The sequence below is a fragment of the Macaca fascicularis genome, chromosome 7 (genome assembly GCF_037993035.2).
Source record: "Macaca fascicularis isolate 582-1 chromosome 7, T2T-MFA8v1.1".
NCBI classification, from domain to species: Eukaryota; Metazoa; Chordata; class Mammalia; order Primates; family Cercopithecidae; genus Macaca; species Macaca fascicularis.
This window is the reverse complement of record NC_088381.1, coordinates 43,304,234-43,332,167: the sequence shown is the minus strand read 5'-3', so window position 1 is coordinate 43,332,167 and position 27,934 is coordinate 43,304,234. Positions and strand designations below refer to the sequence as shown.

Sequence of the window (27,934 nt, the reverse complement as noted above, 5' to 3'; positions counted from 1 at the left end):
CGACTGTGAGCCGCTGGGAACAGGAACTGCATAGAGGCCTCTGGTCATTCGCAGGAAGTCCGCGTGGAATGGAAGGGGACGTGTCAAACGGCAGGCCTGCCTGCCCAGCCTGGACTCCGGCTCCCAGCCGCTGTCCCCACCCCATGTGAGAAGGCGGTCACAAGATCACAGCAAGGGACACCAGCCCGGCCTCAGGCTCCTGGCCTGCGCTTTCATCCACCATCATAGCAGGGTCCTGGATGCCCCAGTTGGGCCTTTATGATTTCTGGATGTGAGGAGGGCTGGGGCCTGGGAAAGGAGCCAGGCAGCCAGGGCACTGGAGAAGGAGGGGAGCACTGGATCAGATATCCACACAGGTAGGTGAGTGCATCTATCTACACAGATGGGGCTGCCCTTGCTTTTACATAAATAAATGGCATATAGGTTCAAATCCCTGCCTCCCCTTTCATAGCTGGGTGCTTTTTGGTATGCTTGTATAACCCCTCGTGCCTCAGTGTCCTCCTCTGACAAATGGGGATAACAACACGCCTAAAGCATCTGTTGGAATGTTTGGGTAAAGTGTCTTCCCCTCCCTTTTCACAAACCCTTAGAGTGAGCCACCACCTGCCACAGGCCCAGACTGAGAGGTAGCTTTGGCTTTCTAGTTGGAGGGCAACAGTCTCCCGAGAGGGACCTTAACCACCTCTCCTGAAGCATGCACTGCTTGCTCTGCTTAGTGCAAGGCCTAGTCCCCTTGAGAACTCCCAGGCCTTCAATTGTGCCATTGGTGGCTGTGCCACACGTGAGAAGGTCACTGTCACGTAATTGGAACAGCTACATTTACAGCACGCTTTGGAAGACACACAGATGATCTCAATTAGTCTCCACAGCCACCCCGTGACATTGACAACAGAACCCTCCATTTTACAGGTGGGAAGGAGGCTCCCAGAGTCCACTGCACGAGCTCTGTGTAAACGACTAAGGGGTGCTTAGGGAATTGCCCATACGTGCATTTTGATGTGAAGGAAAGCCCAAAGTAAATGGAATGGCCAGGCGTCGTGGCTCACGCCTGTAATCCCAACACTTTGGGAGGCCAAGGCAGGTGGATTACTTGGGCCCAGGACTTCAAGAACAGCCTGGCAAACATGGTGAAACCCCATCTCTACAAAAAATATAAAAATTGGCTGGGCACAGTGGCTCACGCCTGTAATCCCAGTACTTTGGGAGGCCGAGGCAGGTGGATCGAGACCATCCTGGCTAACACAGTGAAATCCCATCTCTACTAAAACATACAAAAAATTAGCCAGGCGTGGTGGTGGGCACCTGTAGTCCCAGCTACTCGGGAGGCTGAGGCAGGAGAATGGCATGAACCTGGGAGCTGGAGCTTGTAGTGAGCCGAGATTGCACCACTGCTCTCCAGCCTGGGTGACAGAGCAAGACTCCATCTCAAAAACACACAAACAAAATATATATATATGTATAAATTAGCCAGGCATGATGGTGCACACCTGTAGTCCCAGCTTCTCGAGGGGCTGAGGTGGGAGGATTGCCTGAGCCAGGGAGTTTGAAGCTGCAGTGAGCTATGATCTTGCTACTGCACTTCAGCCTGGGCAACAGAGTGAGACCCTGTCTCAAAAAACAAAGAGAGAGAGCAGGGTGGGGGAGAAAGGGAAGGGAAGGGGAGGAAAGGGGAGGGGAGAAAAGAAGGAAGGAAGGAAGAAAGAGAGAGAGAGAAAAGAAAGAAAATGGAATGACTCACTAACGGTCAGATTTCATAGCAGCTGGAGGTGAAGAAGAAGAAATTGAGGGATGGACAGAGGGCTTTCCCCAGGCTTTTGAAACCTGGTCCCCCAGATGATCATTGCCCCTCTACCTAGAGTTAGACCTGAAAAAGCAAATGTTGCCCCCTTGCTAACCTGCCCTGGGAAGGGGCAGGGGGACAGGACTCGGTCCAGGGTCTGTACTAGACTGGTTTTCCACCTCTTTTGCTTTTGTAAGTTCAGGCAAGAGAAGAGGCGGGGAGAAAAATCTGCTACTAATAAGGAAATCAATTACTTGGTGTGCGTGTCATGAAATGTTTCAATAAAGATTTGTCTTTGAGGTTGTTTTTTTTTTTTTTTCCTCCTCCTTTAATTTTTTTCCCCCAAAGAGACCTGGCTGGGGCCTGAACACATTTCCAGAATCTTCCAGGCTCCCTGTCAGGGAGAGGCCATGCTGCCACATCTGGAGCTAATTACCAGGGGGAACATGCTCCGTTGGCCTGCTGGTGTCCCGGGTGCCCACAGGGTCCCCTCCTCTGCCCAAGCCCAGACATACCCATCAGTGGGTCAAGGAAGAGGGTTCAGTCCCCATCCAGGTTCTGAATCAGGTCCAGGCTGAGATGAGGCTTCATTGCCCTCCAGCACACACAACACACACACAGTCATTCCAAATCACCCACACAGAGTCACACACACACACTTACACATGCACACAAGTAATTATACACAGTAACATACTCCTAGACAGCACAAATTGCACACAGATCCACATACCACAATCACCCACACATGTACATACACTCATGCTCACTCCCAATACACACATATAGATGTTCACCATCACTCTTCCCACACACATATATAGTCACACAATCACACCTACATTCCCAACCATCCACACTTACATAGCCTGTCATCCACACATAATACACACACACACACACACACACACACACACCCTCACACATACATTCCCCACATACAACCACACACCTCTAATTACAGTCGCTCAGTAATCACACATATACACTCCTAATTCTCTACTATTTCACATGCAATCACACACATTCACACAATCACACACATTCACACAATCACACACATACACGTGATCTAAAAATTCAGGAATGTCTGAGCTAGGATGGATCTTCAAAGTCTTCTATTCCAACCTTCTTTATATTACCAGTGGGGAAACTGAGGCCCAGAGAGAAGTCGTGACTTGCAAAAATGGCAGCTCTCAGTCAGATGTGATGGCTCACGCCTGTAATCCCAGCACTTTGGGAGACACAGGCAGGCGGATCACTTGGGGTCATGAGTTCAAGACCAGCCTGGGCAACATAGTGAAACCCTGCCTGTACTAAACATACAAAAATTAGCTGGATGTGGTGGTGGGTGCCTATAATCCCAGCTACTCAGGAGGCTGAAGCAGGAGAATCGCTTGAACCCAGGAGGCAGAGGTTGCAGTGAGCCGAGATCACACCATTGCACTCCAGCCTAGGCGACAAGAGCCAAACTCCGTCTCAAAAAAAAAAAAGGCAGCCCTCTAACCTTACCCATCTGGTTAAAGATGTCTTGGGATGGGAAATACTGGTCAGGGAATCTGGGGCTGAGAGATGGGGAGAGGCCGCAGGAGAGAGGAACTCATCTGGAGCCCGGCCCTCAAAGAACTTCAGCCAAAATCTCCTAATGAGGAAATGTAAAAATAATAGGCAGGAAGGAATCCGCAGATCCCTGTAATTCCCCCAACCCCTGCCCAGCCTTGGGAACAGCAGGGGCCAGTGGAAAGACTGTGGCCTTGGTGGGAAGACAAATCCAACTTTCTAAAACTTGGCTCTGCCATTCACTCGTTGGGTGGCCCAGGGCAAGGCACTTCACCCCTCTGAGCCTTGGTTTTCTCAGCGATAAAATGAGAATAAAAATGGACCTAACGGGGTTATTATGGGGAGGGATAATAAGTTATGTTTCCAGAACATTCAGCACGGTGCCTGGCAGGTAGTAGGTGCTCAACCGATCTTCCCTTCTGTTCCCTGGAGTCCCTTGGTCACGCCACAGTTTTGCTGTGTGACCTGCATGAGTCCCTTCCCTCTGTGGGCTCTAGTGTCCCCATCCAAACAAATCTCTAAGGCCAAATAGCACCAGGCCTTTCTGCTGAGAGAGAGTGAGCGGAGTGGGCCTCGGGGATAACTAAGGCAATGGCCTGGAACTTGTTCCTGAGATCCCAGGACTCTAGGTTGAAGGGGAACAGGGCTATTGTCCTGCAGAGAGAAGAGTTTGCAGGGACTCAGCCTTTGTCAGTCCCAGCTGACAGTGAGGCTGGCAAGGCTGGTATTTGAAATATTCCTCTGAACAGGGAGAGAGACGCTGGGAGGTCTCAGGGCAAGCTAGGAGGAGGGATGTGGTTGCCTAGGAAACCATGTGTTTTCACTTTTCTGAGAGAGGGGGAGCCTGAAGAGGAAGGGCCTGGGGTGCACACAAGTGGAGGGGAATGGGGGGAATGTGCGTCCTTGGGGAGTAAGCTGAGGGGTAAGGGAGGAAGCCAGTGGAGAAGGGGCTCAGTGAGAGGCTGGAGGGAAACGTTTATGGGACCCAAATGCCTGAGGGCAAGCAGCAGACCCAGAACCACCAAGAAGCTTGCCAAAAATACAGATTCCCAGGCCCCACCCAGGACCTACTAAATGGGAGGGCAGGAGGCCGCCCAGAGGGGAGGGAAATCTGGGTTATTAACCAGCTCCTGGCCTGGGAACCCTGGGAGGATGTCAGGTGGTGTCACATTAGGAAGAAGGACAGTGGGACCAAGCCTGGCTCCTCCCAGGCCCTCTGTGTCCTCATCCATAAAAACAGAGTGGAGGAGGTTGGAGTACATGAACCCAAAGGCCTCTCCCCAGGTCACTCCCCAGAGGCGGTGGCAGGGAGGCAGCAGCCTGGGCCCTTGTGACAGGATGATCCGGGCTCAAATTCCAATTCTCCTAATTCTCCTAGTTACTGAGGTAGTCTTGGCCAAGTCATTTCCCTGGGCCATAGTTTGCTTGACTATAAAATGGGCATAACACCTATAATTTACCATTTCATGAATGTGGGAGTCAGTTGAGTGATGTGAAACAGGTTCCTCTGTCATTGCCTGGGGGTATAAGAGTCTCCCCAGCCGGTCGCGGTGGCTCACACCTATAATCCTGGCACTTGGGGAGGCAGAGGTGGGTGGATCATGAGGTCAGGAGTTCAAGACCAGCCCGGCCAAGATGGTGAAACCCCATCTCTACTAAAACCCACAAAGATTATCTGGGCGCGGTGGCGCGCGCCTGTAATCCCAGCTACGCAGGAGGCTCAGGCAGGAGAATCACTTGAGCCCGGGCAGCAGAGGTTGCGGTGAGCTGAGATCACACCCCTGCACTCCAGTCTGGGCGACAGAGTGAGACTCCATCTCAACAACAACAACAACAACAACAACAACAACAATGAAGAGTCTCCCCAGTGGGCCCCAGCTTACCCGGACACCTCCACCTATATCAGCCACCCCTCCATCTTTCTACAGCCCTGTCCCCAAATTCCTCTCATGGGCCCTAGACCTTTGCCTGTGCCAGAATCTACCTTCCTGTTCCTACCTTCTACTTTTTAACCACTCCAGACCAGCTCAACGTTTCCCTCCTGGATGGTCCCTGACTTCTCTCCTCCCCCAGGACTCCACAATGCCTGCTCCAATCCTACCCTCTCTGCTCAGCATCCCCGCCCTCTGACACATAGCCAGTGGGTACCACTGTGGGGACTGCTGAGTGGCTGCAGGAAATCTGCGCTCAGATTCACCTTTGGGTATGGGCCCTGCAGGGCTGACCTCCCTTAGACCCCGGATGTCAGGTTACACCACCTCCTCCCATCTCAGGTGTCTTCACCTGAAACCTCCCCGGCTGCTTCAGAGTGCCCGCTGCAGAAGGAGGCAGACAGGTGTCTTCTACCATCACCAGCTCCCCACTTCACGAAGCAGACCCCAAGCTCCAGCACCCTCACTCGATTGTCCTGAGGCAGTATTTGCTCTTTTTCATATGTGAGGTTCCAGTCCTCCATCCCCTAGGGGCTGAATGAAGGTAGGCTTGGGGGGTGCACTGGAGAGAGAGGATTCCTGTAAGCCGAGATGAAGAGAGCATTCTAGGCGGAGGGAACAGCCAGAGCAAAAGGAGGCCAGTGTGGCTGGGAACGGAGAGAGGAACCCAATCATTTTTCACTGTGTTGGCGCCTGGGCCCCCACAGGCCTCACTGGAGGTTGGCGTTCAGGGGCTCAGCAGACCTTGCCTCTTTGCCACGGGCAACGGGCCCTGGGAGAGAAAAGCCTTTCCAGGTGAGGGCTAGGGAGGACCTGGATGGTGCCTGGGGCTGGCTTTAGCCGGTTGGTGTCCTTTTATGAGCTCTGGGTATTCTTCCATAAAATGGGGATGGGGGCCAGGCGCGGTAGTTCACACCTGTAATCCCAACACTTTGGAAGGCAGAGCAGGAGGATCGCTTGAGCTCAGGAGTTTCAGACCAGCCTGGGCAACATAGTAAGACCAGTCTCTCAAAAAAAAAAAAAAAAAAAAAAAAAAAAAGGATGGGGCAATCTCCAAAAAAAAAAAAAAAAAGCCGTCCAGTTCCTCCCACATCCACTGCCAAGGGGGTGGGTAGGGCCTCTTGCCCTCGGGGCGCCTTCATGACACCAGCCCTACCCTCCCACCCACTCCCCAGGCCCCAGGCGCTGCGGGCGGGCTCGCTCTGCAGGACCCCACCACCCCCAGTTTTGCCCTCCAGGAGCCCAGAGGGACCAGCCCGCCAGCGCGGAGCCGGGACGGGAGGCGGGTGGGGGGAGAGGCCGCCAGCCTGGGAGGCCGGGGCGGCGGGAGACAGCGCGGAGACAGCCCGATAAGGCTGCGGCTCCGGGCGGCCCCTCCCAGCCCCGCTCGATCACAAAAACCAAACTCAAACATCCGGCGGCGCGGGAGGGGCGGGCCGCAGAAGGGGGTGGGGGCGACCCTGATGCGCCCCACTCAGAGCCGGGATGCCCTCCCCGGGTTCACCCTGTTAGGGTCCTGCCCTGCCCCAGAGAGAGGCTGGGGGCAGTAGTCGACCCCACAGTGCCTACTCAGACAGGCCAGGGATGCCCGGCACCCCCTCCTTCGTCCTACCTCTGGTGCTCCAGTTTGGGGAGGGCAGGGGTCCCTGGGAACTTGGGAATGGAGTGGCCTGACGCCAAGGTTCTACGACCCCGCAGCATCCCCGGCTTTCCTGGGCTGTGGGAGAGCCCAGCCCTGAGCTGGCCCTGCTGGGGTTCGGGGAGATTCACTGTCCAGACAGGATGGTGGATGAGACCGCACCCTCAGCCCAGCCTGAACTGCACTGTAAGACTTCAGAAGTAGGTGCCAGGCTGGTTACCAGCATCTATTGACCACACACTGTGTGCCCAACAATATTATTGTTACCTTTTTAATATACACAGGAAGACTGACAGAGGCTGGCACCAGGTGGTTAAGCCCCCTGCCCCCTCCAAGAGTCACACTGTCCTTTTCCAGCTTCTCACAAAAGTGTCTCAGTGACAACATTTGTCCTATATACTCTCCTTAATCCCTTCGTATCCTTGTTCTCATTCATTAGCACTAATGCATTCCCATGTACTGGGCACCCACTCCGTGCCAAGTGCCATACCTGATTGCAGTTTATGGAGGACACAGCAGAACTGGCTCCGGCCCCTCTCAATACTTCACATTCTAACGAGAAAGGCAGATAAGGCACACGATTAAAAACTTAGGTAGGGCTGTGAGGAGTGTTTTGTATGTGGCACAGCACATATAAAACTAGAGAACCTGAATTATGTGGGCGCAGGGAGCGGGTGTTCAGGGAGGCTTCCCTTGGAAGACACTGATGGCTCAGATCTGAGGGCAGGATCGACCCAGGTGAAGGGCGAGAGTGTGGGCCATGGGGGTCTTCTGGGTGGAGGTGCTGAAGCCAGAGGAGACCCCCCCAGATCTGAGAACAAAAACAGGCCCCTTGTTCAGAGCAGGGGCCGAAGACATGAAAGGAGAGGGCAGAGGCCAGAAGGCATGGCCCTCAGTGGTCCACATCAGGCGTGGAGGCGAGGAGGTAGAGAGAGGGTTGGAGGCGGGGAGTGCCATGACCCAGGTGTGTTTTTCAGAGTCCTCGGGCCACCGTGTGGTGAATGGACTGGAGGGCGAGGACAGAAGCAGGGACAGCAGCTGGGAGGCTGTGGCAGGGTCCCCCGAGAGAGATGCCAGGGCCTCGGGCTTGGTGGGTCCATCTGGCGTCTGCTTCACCCTCGACAAGCCCGTCAGTGGCCTCCCTGTGGCTAAATCCACATGACCCTGTGTGCAGCTGGGCCCTGTGGGATGCTCCTCTCTGAACCGCCTTTGTCTGTGTGTCCTGGGGCTCGTGATCGCCAGGTCCCCCTCCTCCTCTGATCACCCTGCCTCTAACACTGGGACACCCCAGCTTCAGGCTCCCTCTTCCCACTGTCTCAAGACAGCTTCACCCTTGCTCACAGATTCAACCACCACCTGGACACGACTGACTCACAAACATCAAATGCCTTTGTCTAGCGGCACACTGGACACCCCGCCTGGCTCTGCCTGGCCTCCTTGAATGCAACCTGCCCTAAAAGGACATGTTGAGATTCCCCTGTCTCTTCCCCTGGGCAGAAACTTAGGAGCATCCCTGACCCCTCCCACTGCCTCTCTCACCCACACCTGACCCCACCAGTCTGCCTTCATATCTCAAGCTTGTGAGTTCCTCCCCCTCCCCACAGACACTGCTTTTCTAAAACACAAATCTGTCTTCTGTCCTCCTCTCCGGCCTGGTTCTCTGGTTCCCCATCATCCTCAGAACCAAGTCCTGGTCTCCTGTTTCTTCTGTCTGGTCATCTGCAGACTCTACTCAGAGACCACCTCCTCCAGGAAGCCTCCCCAGACTCCTGGCTCCACTTGCTCCTTGTCTTTCTCCAACTTGGTGTTGGTAGTAGATGCGGGAGCCAGCATTGTGCCCTTTCTATATGGTCAGGGCCACTGTGGAGGAAAAGGTCTGGCCTAACAGACCTGTTTCTAGGGAGTCACAGCCATAGAAACAGGACATTAGGGACAAATGGAGAGCAGCACAGCCCCGGGTTGGAACAGCAGGATAATCACAGGGGGAGCTTGCTTACAGGTGAGGACATCCCCATTGGCCCAGATTCTTCATGCCAACCAGACTGGCCCACATGGAAGTGCTTTGGGAGGCCTCAGGAAGACACCACCCTTTGCCCATCCTTTATCCTGGAAGTGCCCCCTCAGACCTCCACTCCTTTCTCATAAGCATCATCCTCCCCAGTTCCCTGATAAACTACAGATCCTCCAAGAGATGCACACGCTGAACAGTGACTTCTTGCCTGCTTCCTTAAAGATCAACCCCCAAGATAGAGCATCCAAACCCAATCACCTGGTGGGCAGCCAGGGCTATAGCGTGGGAGGGTGTCTGTGTTTCCACACTATTTACACAAAGCAAGACTTCGATGAACTCTGTTCACAAACACACATTGGCAGGATTGCCTAGAGGGCTGTCCCCAGAGTGGCTGGCCTGCCAGTTACTTGGTGGGGGGAAAGTTATTGGAAATTCCTACTGCCGTAGAGATGTGAGATAATCTGAGGTGCCTTTATTTTACCTTGAGGTTTACAGAACACTCTGCAAACAGGACCACGAGGTCAGGAAGGGTCCTCAGAGCTCTCCTGGTCTAACTCATTGACAGATGGGGAAACTGAGGCCCAGAGAGGGGCAGTGACTTTCTCAGCGTTCTAGAGCAGGCAACAGGCCAGACCACAGATCACAGGTTCCCAGGTCAATGTTTTCCCCGCTGCCTCAGCACCTGGGCGCAGAAACATTCTGACCATGTTGGGTCTGTGTTTGCAAAAGATACCAGTGACTCTGCAGTCAGTTAAGTTGCGGGGAAGGCTGAGGGGTCTCTCTTTAATAATTTTTGAAGGGAGTTGATTTTGAAGACAGCTGGTTTGGGAAAGGGTATAAAGAGATGCCCAGAGATACTTAGAGCTGCATAAATGTATCACTACTAGTTTAAAATCACTAAAATACATGCATACAAACTCATACACAACTGCTGTTTTCATTTAGCTGATTTTTTTTCTTTTTTCTTTTTCTTTTTTTTTTTTTTTTTTTGAGACCGGCTGTCACCCTGGAGTGCAGCGGCATGATCATGGCTCACTGCAACCTCGACTTCCCAGGCTCAAGCAATCCTCCTACCTCAGCCTCCCAAATAGCTGGGACCAAAAGCAAGTAACACCATGTCCAGCTAATTTTTGTATTTTTTGTAGAAATGGGGTCTTGCCACATTGCCAAGACTGTAGCTGATTTTATTTTACAAGCATTCCATAGTCATTGAAGAAAAATTAGAAAATTCAGAAATTTTGATAAAAAATCAAAGAATATAATTTATGCACAGGTCCACATCTGGCAACAAAGGGGCAGTATTGCCAAGCAGTCAGAAGTATAAGCACAAACGTCAGTCTAGCACTGAATTCAGTCCTAGTTGTACCACTTAGCAGCTGTGTGATCTTTAACACCTTGCTTAACTTCTCTGAGCCAGTTTCCTCATTTATAAAATGAACCCTAATCTAGAGTGGAGTACTTAGCCTCCTGTCTGACATGCAACAACCGCAAGACAAAAGGCAGTCATGGTGACATTCACTTGGTGTATGGCCCCCCATTTTTCAAGATAAATGTAGAGGCCAGGTGCAGTGGCTCATGCCTGTAATCCCAGCACTTTGGGAGGCCAAGGTGGGCAGATCACTTGAGGGCAGGAGTTTGAGACCAGCCTGGCCAATATGGCGAAACCCTGTCACTACTAAAAATACAAAAATTAGCCAGGCGTGGTGGTGGGCACCTGTAATCCTAGCACTCGGGAGGCTGAGGTGGGAGGATTGCTTGAACCCAGCAGAGGTTGCAGTGAGCTGAGATTGCGCCACTGCACTCCAGCCTGGGTGACAGAGCAAGACTTCATCTAAAAAAAAAGGGGGGGCCTTTTTTTTTAAGTGCAGTGGCTCACGCCTATAATCCCAGCACTTTTAGAGGCCGACGTGGGCGGATCACGAGGTCAGGAGTTGGAAACCAGCCTGGCCAACACAGTGAAACCCCATTTCTACTAAAAATACAAAAATTAGCCGGGCATGGTGGTTCGCACCTGTAGTCCCAGCTACTCGGGAGGCTGAGGTGGGAGAATCACTTGAACCCGAGAGGCGGAGGTTGTGGTGAGCCGAGATCACACCACTGTTCTCCAATCTGAGGGACAGAGTGAGACTCCATCTAAAAAAAAAAGATAAATATAGAATTAGACCAGAGTAAGCTTTGAATTCCCACCCCACTCAGCTTTTATGATTCCACACATTGATGATGAGTCCTGGGGCAGGGGCTTTCTTTCTCCAGGCCTCAGTTTCCCTGTCTATTCTAGGTCCAGGGCTGGAGCAGTAGCTCTCAGGAGTCATTTCTATCTGCTGGCCAGGCCTGGTGACCTCCAGCACTGGCTGGGCCATCTCTGTGCCCTGGCCGCCGGAGATGAGTCAGAGGGCCAGGAGGCTGGCCCAGATGGCTGGTGACCCAGGCAGCCAGAATCTTCAGACCATTGTGGGCCCTCCCTGTCCCACTTCCCCATTGCTCCCATGAGCTTCCCCAGACTAAGGCTGTATTGTGCAAGGCAACAGACCAGCCAAACCAAATAAATGGGTACATGCACTTCACCCAGCCCTCCCAGCTGAGCCACATCAGATACCAACTACCGGCCAATTTCACCAAGCTGCTGAGACATGGTTAGTGGGGGAGGCCTCCCAAGCCACTGACCTTTAGGGTCATCCAGCCATTGACTCCCTCATTAGTTAATTCATTCATTCCACAAGTTCATAGAGCATCCTCTAAATGTCAGGCATTGTGCTAGTGCTGGGATTCAGTGTTGAGCAAAACAGCTCCCGATTTCAGGTTGCTCCTGGGTGGGCCAGGACATACTTCTCAGTGCACTGCCAAGATACGAGCCCTATGGGGTAAGATTCCAGAATAAGGCATGAGTTCTTCTAGTTTACAAGATCGGGGAAGATTTCTCAGAAGCAGTGGCCTTTGAAACAGGTCTTGAAAGGTGAGGAGGAGTGGGCCAGACAGAAACAATAGGCAGGGTATCCCTGGCAGAGGGCACTGCAGGAGCCAAAGCAAGGAGTATGACAGTGTGATCATTGAAACCACAGGGTGAGTACTGGAAAAGGCTAAAGAGATCAACTTGTCCAGTCCCCTCATGTAACAGATGGGGAGACTGAGGCCTGGGCAGAGCCCAGGTGTGGCTGGCATTGCTCTTGCAGAGGGAGAAGTCTGAACGCTTTGTCACAGATACTGTAAGTCATCAGGTTTACTCTGTCCAAAGGCTCCAGATTCAGGGGCAACTGAAGACAGGCGTCCCAGGCAAAGCCGAGCTCTGCCCAAGGGGCCTGCAAGGAATTGTTGGTGTGTTTGTTTTATTTGATTGGTTAGTTATCTAATAAACATGCAGAAACCCAGAGTTCTTTGCTACCCACTGCTTGTAGGTAGCACAGAATGCAAGAAATAATATGCTTTTCCTTTGACAAGAGAGTTTTTGGGTAGATGTGACAAAGAACCTCCTGAAAGTGAACCAGGTCAGGCACGGGAGCTAAGGCCAGAGAAGAAGCCCCTTCAGGACCCAGCTTCTTTCCAGTTCGGAGCTCCCTCACCTGCCCCACAGTCAGGGCAGAGCTGTCTCCTGTGAGCAGAGTTGTGAGCAGCCCAGAAAGCAAGGGCCGGCTCATCAGAGGCAGGAGGAGGAGACACAAAGCACAGAAACCTCTGCAAAAACTCCCTCCAACCTGGAAGACTGGGGCTTCTGTTTGTTTCTCAAGGCTTCCCAACCTTCCAACAAAGAATACACATGACTTGCATATCAAAGGACATTTGATCGGGGTGGTGGCTCATGCCTGTAATTCCAGCACTTTAGGAGGCTGAGGCGGGTGGATCACTTGAGGTCAGGAGTTCGAGACCAGCCTGGCCAACATGGTGAAACCCTGTCTCTACTAAAAATACAAAAATTAGCCAGGCGTGGTAGTGCGCATCTGTAGTCCTAGCTACTTGGGAGGCTAAGGCAGAAGAATTGCTTGTACCTGGGAGGTGGAGGCTGGAGACTGCAGTGAGCTGAGATTGTGCCACTGGACTCCATCTAAAAAAAAAAAGACATTACAGGGGAGAAATTGGACCAAAGAGAAATGATGAACAAGGCTACTCAGTGAGGTCACCCCCTGGGTGTGATGGTCTCCTGCTTACCTACTCCTTGCCAGAGCTCCAATCCCACATCAGTCCTCAGGCATACTTTTGTATCTTTGCTCAGATTGTGTCCCCTAACCTGGCACTTCCTTCTGCCCTATTCTTTCTGAGAACTCCTACCCATACATCAAAGCCCCCCTCATATGTCCCTTTTTCTCTGATGAGCCTGCCACCCCACCTAGCCTGCCCACCCAGCTTTGGTCCCGCCTCTAGTACAGGTGTATCACATTTCCCAGCCGTTTGTCCAGGCTGTTCATTGAGAGCTGGGATCAGGGCCGTCACTGCCCAACTTGCGCTCTGTTCTGAAAGGTAGCTTTGTGACCTTGGGCAAAGTCAAATGAATGAATGGACAAATGAGTGAGCTTTTCTGATGTCAGAACTTGGGTGATCCCACCACCCCCTCTCAGGAGTGTTTGAGAAGACGGGCATAACCTGATTCCTGACCTTACTGCACAGCCTGTGCTGGGTGGGGGCAGCCAGAGAAGAGAGGAAAGGGGTATGTAGAGGGATGAAGTAACGGAGCTCTAACTCTAGAGTGATGTTTCTCACCTTTTTGTTCACAAGGACTCCTATCCCCCAAAGAATCTTTGTAACAGTTTTTTCTAATCGTTCCCCACTACAAAATTCTAGTCGCACAGAGATACTGAAAATCTGCTATGCACTCTATGTATATTCATAATTTAAGACTTGTTTTAACCCCCTTCCTGAACCAAGTTTTGCTCCCTTGAGCAAACGGCAATATCACTGCCTTTGAGAATGCCCATCCTGGGATGGGCAGTCAGCTACATTGGCTCCTCTAGCCTTCAGAACAGCCAGTGAAACAGGCATCATTACCTTCATTGTATAGATTTGTAAACTGAAGAACAGATGTTTGTTAACTTGCCCAGCTAGTGAGTGATGGGGTCACGATACACAGCTGGAATTTTCGGACCACAGACCCTTGGACTTGCCTGCTGTGTTGCGGAAGAGGAGAGGAAGCTGCGGCTGGTTGAGAAGGAGCCCTGAGCCGGGGTCCGGCTCCTCCAGGCACTGCCTGTCTGTAGACCTCGGTTTCCTCCCTCCTAAAGTGAGGAGGGGGGTGGATCTCAATGTATCCAAAGGGCTCCTCGGGCTTCCACCCTATGAAGGAGAAACTCTCAGGTCCCAGGACACTGGGGAACCCCACCACCTCCATGCTAGGATTGGGCCTGGGTCCCTGGGCCCTGGCCGCCAGGCTGGAGCTGCTGGGATCAGGTGGAGGGAGGGGACTGCTGAGCCACTGGCCTGGAGACTGAGACGGGGATGTCTGCTCCCGGCTGGCGGCCTCCCAAGGGTGCTCGGCTGGGAGCCTGGCTGGCCCAGGCTTTCCCCAGGGCCTGATAAACCAGAAAAAAGAAAGCACGCTGTGAAGGGAAGGAAGCACCAGCAGACAAAGAAGGGAAGGGCACGCTGATTCCATCGGCTCCAGGCCCTCAGCCACCCTGGCGGGCCGGGCAGGGCTGGGCAGGGCTTGCAGACGGGCAGCCTGGGGAGCTGGCGGCAGGATGCTGGGAGCCAGCTACATGGGGATCACTGTGCCCTCCTTGTGCTGAGGCTGGCTGGGGTGGGGACTGAGAACAGGCCAGCAGGGACAAGCCCCAGCATACCAGCCCTACCCCCTCACTGGAGCCTCCTCACAATGTACTCATGTACAGGTGGCGTCTTCGGCACTGTGCAGGGGGCCAAAGTTCCACAGCCAGTTAGCAGCAAGGCCAGGCTGGGACCTGGTTCTCTGGCTCCACACTCTAGGTGCTCTTCCATCCCATACCTCACCCAAGTCTGCCAGAACCTGATTCTGCTGCCTGAGGAGGTAGGGAGCCACTCAGGACAATCAATAAAATAGAGCCAGCTCACCAGGGGTCATCTTCTGTATTATCTGAACCAATCTTCACAAGGGCCCTATAAGGTCAGCTATGTTATTGGGCCCACTTTACAGATGTGGAAACTAAGGCTCCTAACAGCTGGACCTTTGCAAGGCGCTCTGGGGCAGCCAGCTTTCCCCTTCCCTGGGGGAGGCTACAGGGTGGGTGCAGGAGGCCCCTCAGACCTCTGCCTCTGGCTACAGGGCCTTCCCTGAGGGTTCAAAGGGGAAGAGTTGAGAGATGGGAAAAAACAGCTAGACTTTTTCTAAAATTAGTAAACAGAAAAGATATTCCAAAACCCGGAAATGAAAGGAGAAAGGAGTGGAGCAGAACTCGGCTCCGGCCCTTCCTCAGGGAGCCAGGAGGATGAATGAGGCCTGGGTGGACTAGGAATCTGCAGGGGGACTTCCATGCCCAGCTCTGCTACTTTCATCCTGCGGGTCCGCCCACAAGATGGGACAGTGAGCCCCTACCTCTGCGTCGCTGAGCAGAGCAGAGAGAATCTGGGCAAAGGCGCTGCTCAGGGCTGTGCCTCATCACCAGGCTCCTGCCCCACCCAGCTGGGTTCAGCCTGAGGTTTCCAGGCATGCCGGCTGCAGCCCACGCACTGACCACCATCCCAGGGGACCTTCCTCAAAGTCTCGGGACTCTCCCAGATGCCCCCCAGAGTCAGAAATGAGGGCCTGGGATGGGTGAAACAGGCAAGGAATAAAAGCCAGCCTGAGGGGCATTAAGAAGCTAGCACTGCTGTGGGGTCCTGGGGTCCCATAATTCCGGGGACCCTCTGAGGAATGGGTAGGATGCAGCTCAGAATTGGTCCCCTGCAATTTGGAAGGAAAACATCACCCGCTGGTTCTTGTCACCTGGGGCAGGAAGCAAGCACTAAGCTGGGCTGCAAGGCCAGGAGGCCAAGTGCTATCAGTTGGCACCTGCACAGAAATCGTTGCCCTAGCAAGAGCTGGAGTAGAAAGGTGAGCAGTGGAAGTGAGGGAAGGTCAAGGGATGCCTGACACCACATCCCACTGATGCAGCCCCCTTTTCAGTCAGTGGTCCCTGGGCCAGGGGTACCCAAGGATAGGTGTGACCAGATGCCTGCTGTCTAGGAGCTCACAGCCAGGGAGAAGCCCTCACATACACTCTCCTACTGGGAGATAATGATCATCCGGCCCACTATTCTGTGCTAGGCCCCACACCATCTCCAGTATTCCCAACAGTCCTGCAAGATAGATATTATTATTTCCATTTGACGAAGAAACACACTGAGGCTCAGAGAGGTTAAAAATCAAGGCCAGGTGCGGTGGCTCACGCCTGTAATCCCAGCACTTTGGCAGGCCAAGGCAGGCGGATCACTTGAGGTTCACGAGTTTGAGACCACCCTGACCAACATAGCAAAATCCTATCTCTACTAAAAATATAAAAAATTAGCCAAGCATGGTGGCAGGTGCCTGTAGTCCCAGCTACTCGGGAGGCTGAGGCAGGAGAATTGCTTGAACCCAGGAGGCGGAGGTTGTGGTGAGCTGAGATTGTACCACTGCACTCCAACCTGGGCGACAGAGTAAGACTCTGTCTTAAAAAAAAAAAAAAAAAAAAAAAATCTTCCCAACATTTCATTACAAGCCTAAGGCCTTCCCAGTGTTCCTGGTGAGGGCGGAATCCTGGCCCAGACGACAGCCCAGGCGGCCAGAGAAGGCTGCCTGGAGGAGGTGGGGCTGGGTCTGCACTGTAAAGCTGAGCACACTTCACCCCCTGCTTGTGCTCTATCCTCTGGGTCTCCGCACAGTCACCCCACTCGGAGTCCTCAGGAGCATCTCATGATGACCTGAACTCACAGCTTACCAGGTTGGGAGGCCCTCAGGCGCAGCGGGCCCAACTCCCAGCCACCCTTCTGTGGCAAAACTGAGGTCCAGAGAGGGACATGACCCGTCCAAGCTCACACAGCACAGAGTGCACAGCCAAGATGGGAACCCAGGTCTCCTTGCTCCCATTTCCATGTCCTCTCTCCTTAGGCAGCAATGCCAGGTATTTTAGGGTCTTGTCTCCACTATCAAAAACGGAGCCCATCGGGCTGAGCTCTTTCGGCTGAATCTCCTTCCTGGGGTATGCTGGGTTCAAAACGGAGTGCTGCAGGGAACCTGGAGCCCCTCAGCGTGGGATGGGACCGGAGGGGGAGCCGTGGGGGGAACAGGGGGCAGCGGAACAGGGCTGGTGGAGCCTGGATGTGACAGCCAGAGAAAGAGCGGCAGAATCCTCCTTCTTCCCCTGCCAGGGAATTGGGCAGAGAGGACCCGCTACTCACTCAGGCACTGGGGTATTCAGAACGGGGTTAGTGCTAAGGCTGGGTGACCTAAAGTGCCAGAGACAGGGGCTGGAGGAGAATCCAAAACACAAAACAAACATATAACCGCCCCCAAAGGAAAAGTCCAGAGTCTGAATTTTAAACAGGAAGAACAAGGCGTCAGGCTCAGAGGAAGATAACAGGGCCCGGCTGACCAAAGAAACAACAGAAAAAGGGCTGAGGAAAGCTGAGGGTGGGGGGTCAGGGGGGTACATTCCTGCTTTGGAGCCTGGGCCCTTCCTGGCTCTCCCTTGCCTTTGGGGTACAGGGTGCCAGGGTCTACACCGCCACGCAGTGACAGGGGCACAGGGCAGTGTGGGAGGCCTTTTTGGAGGGGCACAGGGTATGCAGGAAAGAGCATGTGTCTGGGGTCAGGCAGACATCGGCTGGAATCCTTGGGCAGGTGACTCTCTGAGCCGCTGTTTCCCCCTCTGAAAAACGTCGTTAAGAATATCTACCCTGAAGTGCTGGGAGGGCTAAGGGAGACAAAGAACTCACAGGGCTGGCACACAGTGGGGCTAGAATGATCCACCATTCTCTACATGCTCAGCCCTGGTTTCTGTTATCCCAGACACCCCAGGGGCCACAGACCCAACGCTGAAGGACTCTTGGAAGCACCAGGAACACATATCCTTGCCCTCAACAGGTCCTGGCAACCTGGTGAATCCAAAACCATCCTTACGGAGCCAGATGAACAACCTTTACCCCACTGTATCCGTCTGTGTGGGTTGCCATAACAAGGCACACAGACTGAGTGGCTTAAACAACAGCCAGTTATTTTTTTCATAGTTCTGGAGGTTCGAAGTCTGAGATCAAGGTGTCAGCAGGGATGGCTGGGCATACTGGCTCACGCCTGTAATCCCAGCACTGTGGGAGGCCAAGGTGGACAGCTCATCTGAGGTCAGGAGTTCAAGACCAGCCTGACCAACATGGTGAAACCCCGTCTCTACTAAAAATACAAAAAGTATCTGGGAGTGGCTGGGCGCCGTGGCTCACACCTGTAATCCTAGCACTTTGGGAGACCGAGGTGGGCGGATCACGAGGTCAGGAGATCGAAACCATCCTGGCTAACACGGGGAAACCCTGTCTCTACTAAAAATACAAAAAAAAAAAAAAAAAAAAAATTAGCTGGGCGTGGTGGCAGGCATCTATAGTCCCAGCTACTTGGAGGCTGAGGCAGGAGAATCGCTTGAACCTGGGGAGCGGAGGTTGCAGTGAGCCGAGATCACACCACTGCACCCCAGCCTGGGTGACAGAGCGAGACTCTGTCTTAAAAAAAAAAAAAAAAAAAGGCCGGGCGCGGTGGCTCAAGCCTGTAATCCCAGCACTTTGGGAGGCCGAGGCGGGCGGATCACAAGGTCAGGAGATCGAGACCACAGTGAAACCCCGTCTCTACTAAAAATACAAAAAATTAGCCAGGCGCGGTGGCGGGCGCCTGTAGTCCCAGCTACTCAGGAGGCTGAGGCAGGAGAATGGCGGGAACCCGGGAGGCGGAGCTTGCAGTGAGCCGAGATCGCGCCACTGCACTCCAGCCTGGGCAACAGCGTGAGACTCTGTCTCAAAAAAAAAAAAAAAAAAAAAAAAAATTAGCTGGGAGTGGTGGCACGGGCCTGTAATCCCAACTACTCGGGAGGCTGAGGCAGGAGAATTGCTTGAACCCGGGAAGCATAGGTTGCAGTGAGCCGAGGTCGTACCACTGCACTCCAGCCTGGGCAACAGAGTGAGACACCATCTCAAAAAAAAAGAAAAAATTGTGCTGGCAGGGTTGATTTCTTCTGAGACCCCTCTCCTTAGCTTACTGATGGCCATCTTCTTCCTGTGTCTCTATAAGGTCTCCCTCTGTACAGGCCTCCCTCGGTATCCATGGAGAACTGGTTCCACAACCCAGCCTCGGATACTGAAATCTACAGATGCTCAAGTCCCTTATATGAAATAGCACAGTATTTGCATATAAACTATGCACATCTTTCCCTATACTTTAAATCATTTCCAGATTATTTATAATACCTAACACAATGCAAATGCTATGTAAATCGTTGTTATACTGTATTGTTTCAGGAATCATGATGAGAAAAAAAGTCCATACATATTCAGCACAGATACAAACATCCTTTTATTCCCTCAAATATTTTCAATCCAGAGTTGGTTGAATCCATGGATGAGGAGCCCACAGATAGGGAGGGCCAATTCTACATGTCTTTGTGCAGATTTCCATTTCTGATAAGGACACTAGGCAGATTTAGATCAGGGCCCACCCTGATGGCTTCATTTTACCTTAGTCATCTCTTTACTTTAAAAGCCCTGTCACCAAATACCATAACATCCTGAGGCACTGGGGGTTAGGACTTCAACATGTGAATTCTGGGAGGACACAGTTCAGTCCATAACACCTGCTAAGTCCCCAGCTGTCAAGTCCCCCCGATCCAGGCTGCATCCCAAACCTGCTTTGGCACTGGCAGGAGCTATAACTGTCCTGAAGTCCAACCCTTGTTTCCAAGAGAGGGGAAGTAACTTATCCCACGTGACGCAGCAAATAAAAATATCCAGAAAGTCCAGGCTCCTGTTAGCACATCCAGGGAAAACACAGTCCCAAGAGGACAAACCTGAGTCTCAGCTGAGCGTACCTGAAAGGTGATATCCTCATGTTCTGTGTGTTCTGCCAGCTCAGCCAGTTTTGGGATTGCAGATTTGGTGAGAGAAGGGCCGGGGCACAAGTCGGCCTTCACATTTTCTGGACGGCTGGAGAGAAAACTCCAACCACTAACATTTAGGAGTGCCTACTGTGTGCTAGGCAGTGTTCAAAGCACTTTACATGAATTTACCTGTTTAAGCCCCACAGCAACCCTATGAAATACAGCTGTGACAATTCTTAGAACCATTTTGGAGAGGGGGAAACTGAGGCACCAGGAAGTGAAGCAACTTGGCCATTGTCATACATCTGACAATGAGTGTATGTAGTCGCACCAGGATTCTGGCTGTAGGGACAGTGTCCTCAGTGGCACTGCTTTCCCATCCAGTGAGGTGTCACGGAAGGAGCCCTAGGCAGGTCACCAGGCCTGACACTTCTACCGCTTGCTGTGGGACCTTGGGCAAAAGTCCTCCCATCTCTGGGCTTCAGTGTTCCCACCTGTCATATGACAGGTAAGATCAGATGACCCTTGAGCCCAAGATAAACCACCCCCTTCCCTCTTCCTTGCCCCTCAAGGCCTTCCTCAAGTCTAGAAGAGCAGCCTTTGGCCTCAGTGTCATGGAACCAAGTCCCCTCCCCAGGGCTCAGGACCTGGAGGGCTGAGCAGGGAACAAGGCAAGCTCCAGGCCACACTGTCTCTGGACATCCTCCACCACTGGTTTGCCCACACCAGGGTGGCCCTGGCCAGAGGTCAGCAGAAGAGAAAAGCCGTCCCAAGCCCTGCAGGAGGCCCTGAGAACAGGTGGAGGAGGGCTTGGGTGCAGACAGATCTGTGCCCACCCATGGGGAGTTGGTCTTTCTCCCTCTTCCCAGCCACCCCTCTTGAGTCCCGCCCCAGCCTAAGTTGTCAGACAGTGGGCCTCATGTCCCAAAAGTCTCCTAAGCCCCCAGTCCACTCCCAGCCTCATCCCCTGGGGCAGAGACTGAAGATAGAAACCTCATGGTGTTATCAGTTTCCATGTCACTTAAACAGCTTGGATCTATAGTGGCTGGTGCACCAAACCACTGTAGGCCCACCCACAGAACACTCCCCACTGTGAATAAAGAATACCATCAAAGAACATGTGTTGACAGAGTGAAATGTTGTTGAGATATTGCCAATGGAAAAAAGAAAACTTCATAAAACAATCAATAAAATATTCTATGGTCTTGAATACACCTATACATACTGCTATTTTGATACATATGCATGGAAAAAGGCCTGGAAGGAATTCCACCAAAATGTTCACAGTGGTTCCCCTGGCGGGGTCCGAGGTGGGGTCCTGGGAGTTGGGACTATGGATTTTCTTTCTTTCCTTCTTTCTCTCTCTGCTTCTCTGTATTTCTTTACCCTTGTTTTAAAGTTAATTTCAGGGACAATAAAAAGACAAGTTAATTATATAAGACAACATGAAAAATGGAGTAATATTGAAAACACAATGTCCCCACAGAGTATAGATACCTCCCATAGTAGCCTCTTCCCCCAACAGCTATGCCTGCCATCTAAGTTCTCTTCACCTCACACACTTGCCCTTCACTTTATATTTTCTTTCTTTCCTTTTTTTGAGACAGCGCTGTGCTCTGTCACGCAGGCTGGAATGCACGGCTCATTGCAGCCTCAACCTCCTGGGCTCAGGTGATCCTCCTACCTCAGCCTCCCGAGTAGCTGGGCCCACAAGCATGCACCACCATGCCCAGCTAATTTTTTTTTTTTTTTTTTTTTTGAGACAGGGTTTCACCATGTTGCCCAGGCTGGTCTCCTGGGCTCAAGCAATCTGCCCGCCTGGGCCTCCCAAAATGCTAGGATAATAGGTGTGAGCCACCATGCCCAGTCCATTTTATAATTTTCAAAGAAAAGTCACATCCATTTATGATTATATCTGTCCTCAGGGGATGAGTGAGGCCAGGAATTACCATCAACATATTATACATATTAGGAAACCAAGGCCAGAGAAGAACTACGACTTGTTCCAAAGTCATCCAGCAAGTGAGAGGCTGAGTGGGCTTTACCCTCTGCCTCTAGATCCCTTCAGTCTGAGGGTACCCTCAAGGGCTGGGGGTATCTGGGCCAGAGCTTTGGAAGTTGGAGAGCTGAGAGCAGAAGGCGCTGACATGGCCTCTTTTGGCCGTAAATGAATCACTATGTTGTTCTGAAGCTTTCTGCCTTAGTTTCCCCAACTGCAGGATAGAACAAGCCTGGTCTCCTCCCTCTCCAACCTTCATGAAAGGATGGCTTTAAGATGGATAAAGAAACCCCCTCCTGGAAATATGGTCTTGAGCAAAGCCACATGCCATTCTGTCACCTCAGGCCTGGCCCCAAGAGCCAGGCTTCTACCCTCTCCCGCCATCTTCTTGGTGCCAACAGCACTCCCCACTGTGGCTCTGTTCCTCTGTTCCTCCTTCGTGGAGGGCTCAGCAAGTGCACTAAATAGAAAGGAGTGGGCACAGCACTGGCCCAGACACCAAGAACCTTGGGCTCAAGCCCCCTGCCCTGGTCACCATTGACCCAGAGCAGCCAGTCTTCCTCTTTGAGCCTCAGTTTCTTCCTCTGTATAAGAGGGCTAAAGATGTGCTTCTATGATTCTTCCAGAACAGCATTACTTGAGCATGGAGCTATGCTGAAAGATTCAAGCAAAGCATCAGCAGCATCACAGCTCTCAGAGCCTGCAGCATGGACACGGAGCCGGGTCACTGCCCAGTATCTGGAAAGGAGCTCCTAGTTTGCACTTGGAAGCCCAGCAGAGCCACTTCATGGTAGGTGACAATACTTCACTTCCCTGGGCCTTGGGTTCCCTCTACATAAAATGGGAGATCAATTCAGAAGGTCCTGAAAGGCCAGTTTTTAAAAAACCACCACCACAAGAACAACTGTTTCTCCAGCTCTTCTGATCTAGGGGATGGAAGATCAGAAGTAGCCAAGAATAACAGGGGGCTTACATAAGCCAGGGCTTTACAAATTACACCGTATGTTCCCAAATATCCAATGTGACTGTTGCCTCCCCAAACCTTGATAAAAGGTGGGTGCTATTGGTGAGCAAGATCGAGAGACAAAGAGTTTCAGGGAGGGAGAGGCAGGACCATCTGGGAACCCAGAGCTCCCGAGCCCAGACCCGTTTGGCCCCCGATCCCCTGGAGCTGTCCGGCTGGTTCCATAGCGTGAGCAATGTGGTCATAGAATAACAATAATAACATTAATAACAACGAACACGTATGAATCACTCACCTTGTGCCAGGAATGGTAAGTGCTTTATTTGAATTCATTTATTTAAACTTCAGGGAACTCTATGACAGAAGTTCTATTATTGGCCCTCACTTTTCAAACGAGGAAATTGAGGCATGAGGAAATCGAGAAACATGCCCCAGGTCAGGCAGCTAGCAAGTGGCAGAGCTTGGCTTTGAATCCAGGCAGCCCAGCACCCCATGTTCGCTGTCTTAAACCACAGTGTCATACTGGCTTCCTGGAAAATGGTGCAGGATAGATGAGAGACCCTTGGAGGGCCCTGTCCTAGTTGGCACTGGCATGCCTGTTTTTTTTGTGTGTGTTTTTTTTTTTTTTTTGAGACAGAGTCTCCCTCTGTCACTCAGGCTGGGGTGCAGTGGCCTGATCTTGGCTCACTGCAACCTTCGCCTCCTGGATTCAAGTGATTCTTCTGCCTCAGCCTCTTGAGTAGCTGGGATTACAGGTGTGCACCACCACGCCCGACTAATTATTTTTAGCAGAGACAGGGTTTCAACATGTTGGCCAAGCTGTTCTCAAACTCTTGACCTCAAGCGATCAGCCCATCTCAGCCTCCCAAAGTGCTGAGATCACAGGCGTGTGTCACCACACCTGGCCTGGCATGCTTTCTTATAGCTCCTTCTCCCCCTGCATGCACAGGTCTCTTCACCAGCCCTGACTGGAACACACATTATGAACACAGGACACATATAAATATGAACTCTATCTCATAAAGGGCCAGCATCCCATTGTCACCCCCACCACGTCCCGGCCTTGACACTCCACCTTGCTCACCTCTGTGAAGCTTCGAGAGCTGAATTAGGCAAGTGCCAAGACACAGTGTGCACAGCCCTCTCTGCATAGAGACACAACTAGAAGGATGCTTCACAACCTCCAGTGGTAGGGTTTGTGGTTTCCTCTTTACACTTTCTAAAAACAATCGCATGCATCATTTCTACCAAAATAACATGACAAAGCATCTGAAGGTCCAAGTCAGCTTGCAACCCAGGCCTGTGTGGCTCCAAAACTTGAATTATTTGCCCTTTTCTGTAGCATTTCATGGAAAAAGCTGCTGGTCTGGGAGATGGCTGGGCAGGACCTTCTTTCACAGGGAGGCTGGTGTTCTCCAGGAGGGGAACCAGCTTCCAAGGCCTGCCACCTCCATGCTGCCCTCACCTTCACTTAGCAGCTTAAACATTGGCAAAATGAGGGTCAGTCGAAGCAGAATAATTTCAGGGACTCTGAGAATATTTAGGCCATCAGACCTTTCTGACGCCTCACATCCCACCAGTAACACTTAATAAACAATGGCCAAATGCGGTGGCTCATGCCTATAATCCCAGCACTTTGGGAGGCCAAGGTGGGAGATCACTTGAGCCCCAGGGGATTCAAGATCAGACTGGGCAATATGGCGAAACCCTATCTCATAAAGTATAAAAATTAGCCGGGCGTGGTGCTGCGCACCTGTAATCTCAGCTACTCAGGAGGCTGAGGCAGGAGGATCGCTTGAACCTGGGAGGCGGAGACTGCAGTGAGCCAAGATCACACCACAGCACTCCAGCCTGGGCGACAGATGAAACTCTGTCTCAGATAAATAAATTACAATCATAAATAATAATTGACAAAGGTACTATCCGTGGCTTTTTAAAATCTCTGTATACTAATATTTTGTCAATGACCACATATTGCTTTATAGTAAGAAAAACAATTTTTTGAAATTATAAAATTCATGGAAATCAAAGATTTGATTCTTACCCTGGAGAAATAAAGTTTTTCCTTCTTTACACTTGCATGTAAAGGCTCTATGCTCAGCACTTTATACACATTATCTATAGTCTTTATAATATCCTGGCAAAAAAGCAACTATTATGTCCGTTTTAGAGAAACAGAAGCTGAGGCTCCGAGGCTGAGAGGCTGAGAGGCTGAGCAACTTGCCCAGGGTTGCCCAGCCAGGAAGTCACCAGCCTGGATTCCATCTCAGGCGGGCCTGACTGCCACATCAGGGCACTCTCTCTCTTCCGAGGCTGCTCCCTCCCACCTCTCCTCTCTCCTCCACCCATCACCTGTCACATCTGACTCTTCTGGAGAAGGCCTTGCCCCGCTCCCTGCCCTTCCCTCGAATCTGGCCTCAGCATCTGTGAGTCCATCCCCCAGCCCCCGTCGGGGGAATTGGTTAATGTTCCTTCCACTCGGATACTATAAAACACTCAGATCAGCCGGGTGTGGTGGCTCACACCTGTAATCTCAGCACTTCGGGAGGCCGAGGTGGGCAGATCACCTGAGGTCAGGAGTTTGAGACCAGCCTGGCCAACATGGCGAAACCCTGTCTCTACCGAAATACAAAAATTAGCCGGGCGTAGTGGAAGGCCCCTGTAATCCCAGCTACTCAGCAGGCTAAGGCAGGAGAATCACTTGACCCTGGGAGACAGAGATTGCAGTGAGCTGAGATGGTGCCACTGAACTCTAGCCTGGATTACAGAGTGAGACCCCATCTCAAAAAAACAAACAAACAAATAAATAAAATACAATACAACGCTTGAGTCCAGCCGGCTACATCCACGCTGTAATTAAAAGTGCATTTCCCTGGCTCGGTGGTGCTCATGTCAGACTGAAGGCTAGCATACCACTTCTATGTGCCTGCCAGGAATACCCACCATGTCATTTCTGCCCTGTTGGCAAAAGACATTCTTTGTCCTTCCCAAACCACACAGAAACCCCCTTTGCGGGGCAGAGCCCAAGCCCCTGAGTTCCGGGCCAACATCTAAGACCTACATGTGGGAGGAACGGGCCCATGGGAAGGAGCAGGCCCCAGCAGCCTCAGGCTGCACTCAGAACCTAGGCCAGAGGGGATGGAGCCAGTCAGGGCCAGACAGTCCTCCCCTGGAAGCCAGGAGGGGACAGAGGCCCATGCACTCTTCAGGGAGCCAGGCGGTCTGCCCAGCTCTTCCCCAGCTCAGTCCTCAACCAAGTGCCTCAGCAAACGGAGCCCCTGCCCCTGTATTATTTTCTGTGCAAACTTACTGTTGAGTACTGTCAGGAGTTTGGGGTATCTTACATTTGGGGAACACACTCTGCCGTGAGTCCAACCAGCACTCTTCCTCAGTAGTTCTCAAATAGGCCTCTGAAGTGGGCAGGGCAGACAGTGTGATCCCATTTTACAGAGGAGGAAATAGAGGCCAAAAGAGGTGCTGAGGCTCCCCCAAGCTCCCACAGCTGGGCAGCGGCAGCACAGCTGGCTCTTGCAGCCAGGTGATTGGACTCCAAGTCCAGTGCTCTTTCTGCTGTACCCTAGCTGCCTGGAAGGACCTCAAGGTCAGGACTTAACCGCTCAGGAGAAGGTAGGGTCAAGAAGGACAGGGGGTCTGAAGGGCTTGGGTCTGCCACTGTCAACTCCGGATTATCTTCGGCAATTTACTTTGTGTCTCAAAGCCTCAGGTTCATTATCTATAAAATGGGGATAATAGGGTTATTCTGTGGTTTTCAGAACTGTGCCTAAGTGTTCAGTATGTTATTTATCATGACCAGTGAGCTGTGGGAGGGAGAGGCTTCTCATATGGCAGTCGGGAAGGCTCCCTGGAGGAGGCAGGAGGTTTGATGGATGGAGAGGAATCAGACAGACAGAGGGCAAGCAGTTATAGGTTACGGGGAAGAGCAGCAGACTGGGAGTCAGAAGGTTTCAGCCTTTGTCCCAGCAGTGCCACCACATCGCTGTGTGTCCCCGCTTTCCCACCAAGTAAAACAAAGGGGTCAGCTCAGATGAGCTCTTGGCCTGGTCCATTGCTTATCTTGATTCGTATCCTGAGCAAAGGTTTGGGGGCTGGATGGAGCCAGGCACTTCAGGGGTAGGCAGAGGCTAGGTCAGAAGGGCTGAGCAGACCCAGGAAGGGAGAAATGGGATGGGCAGGGAGAGGACAGGACCAGGGAGACATTTCTAGAATTAAACTTTTTCATCGCAGAGTTTCAAACCCACAGAGACTGGGGTTTCCTTACAGCCCGAGGGCTGAACCTAGAATTCTTTTCCAAAGCCTTATCCAAAAACAATTATAGGTTCAGCCCTTGGAGTGTAAGAAAACCCCAAAATAATGTTCGTGATGGCTTTGTCCCAGCAAGGGGAATGCCAGTGGCTTTTTTTCCCTTGGCTTATCTCTATGTGTTAACATTTTGACAATGGTCTGACTATACATTGCTATACAGTAAAATAACAATAATAGTAAGTTTCCAAAATTATAAAACGAACAGAAGTACTAGCTTCGATTCTTGTCCCAGGGCCTAACAGCTTTCTTCCTTTACATAAACAGCCTCCCTGTGACATGGTGAGACCCCTCTCTGGCCAGCACAGCAACGCCTTCTCAGTGAGGCCCTACCCGATGACCCTGGGGGGATGAGCACCCATAGAGGAGAAAGGAGGCCATGCTACCAGCATCTGCATACCAGCAGCGGCAGAAGAGTCTGTGCCAGTGTGCACCCTACACGGTGGGGAATTCAAGCAGCTCTCCTCCTCCTCCTGCTCCCCAGCTCTTCCAGGGGCGGCCACACTCACCCCGATTCCTGTCCTCCGCCTTTCATATCTTGGTGATAGTGACTAGCACCACCTGTGCTTCTGTGTCCTGGGCAACCTGATAACTTAACCACTGCATAGGGGCCAAACTGTTTAATCCGCACAATGCCCCTGCAAGGTGTCCAGCCTCCCCTAACATTGGCAGGACCCAGCGCCCACCTACTGTATGTCTAAATATTTAAAAGCTATAAACCAAACCATCTTCCTGCCTTGAC

General features: G+C 52.0%; 1 long non-coding RNA gene across 1 annotated transcript; it reads left to right on the top strand.

The window, feature by feature from the left end:
• The first annotated feature begins 147 nt into the window (after positions 1 to 147).
• LOC123574441 (uncharacterized) lies at positions 148 to 27,934 on the top strand. The gene is made up of 3 exons (XR_006699321.3): positions 148 to 356; positions 22,535 to 22,698; positions 27,460 to 27,934. It is a non-coding gene; the product is annotated as an uncharacterized lncRNA (long non-coding RNA).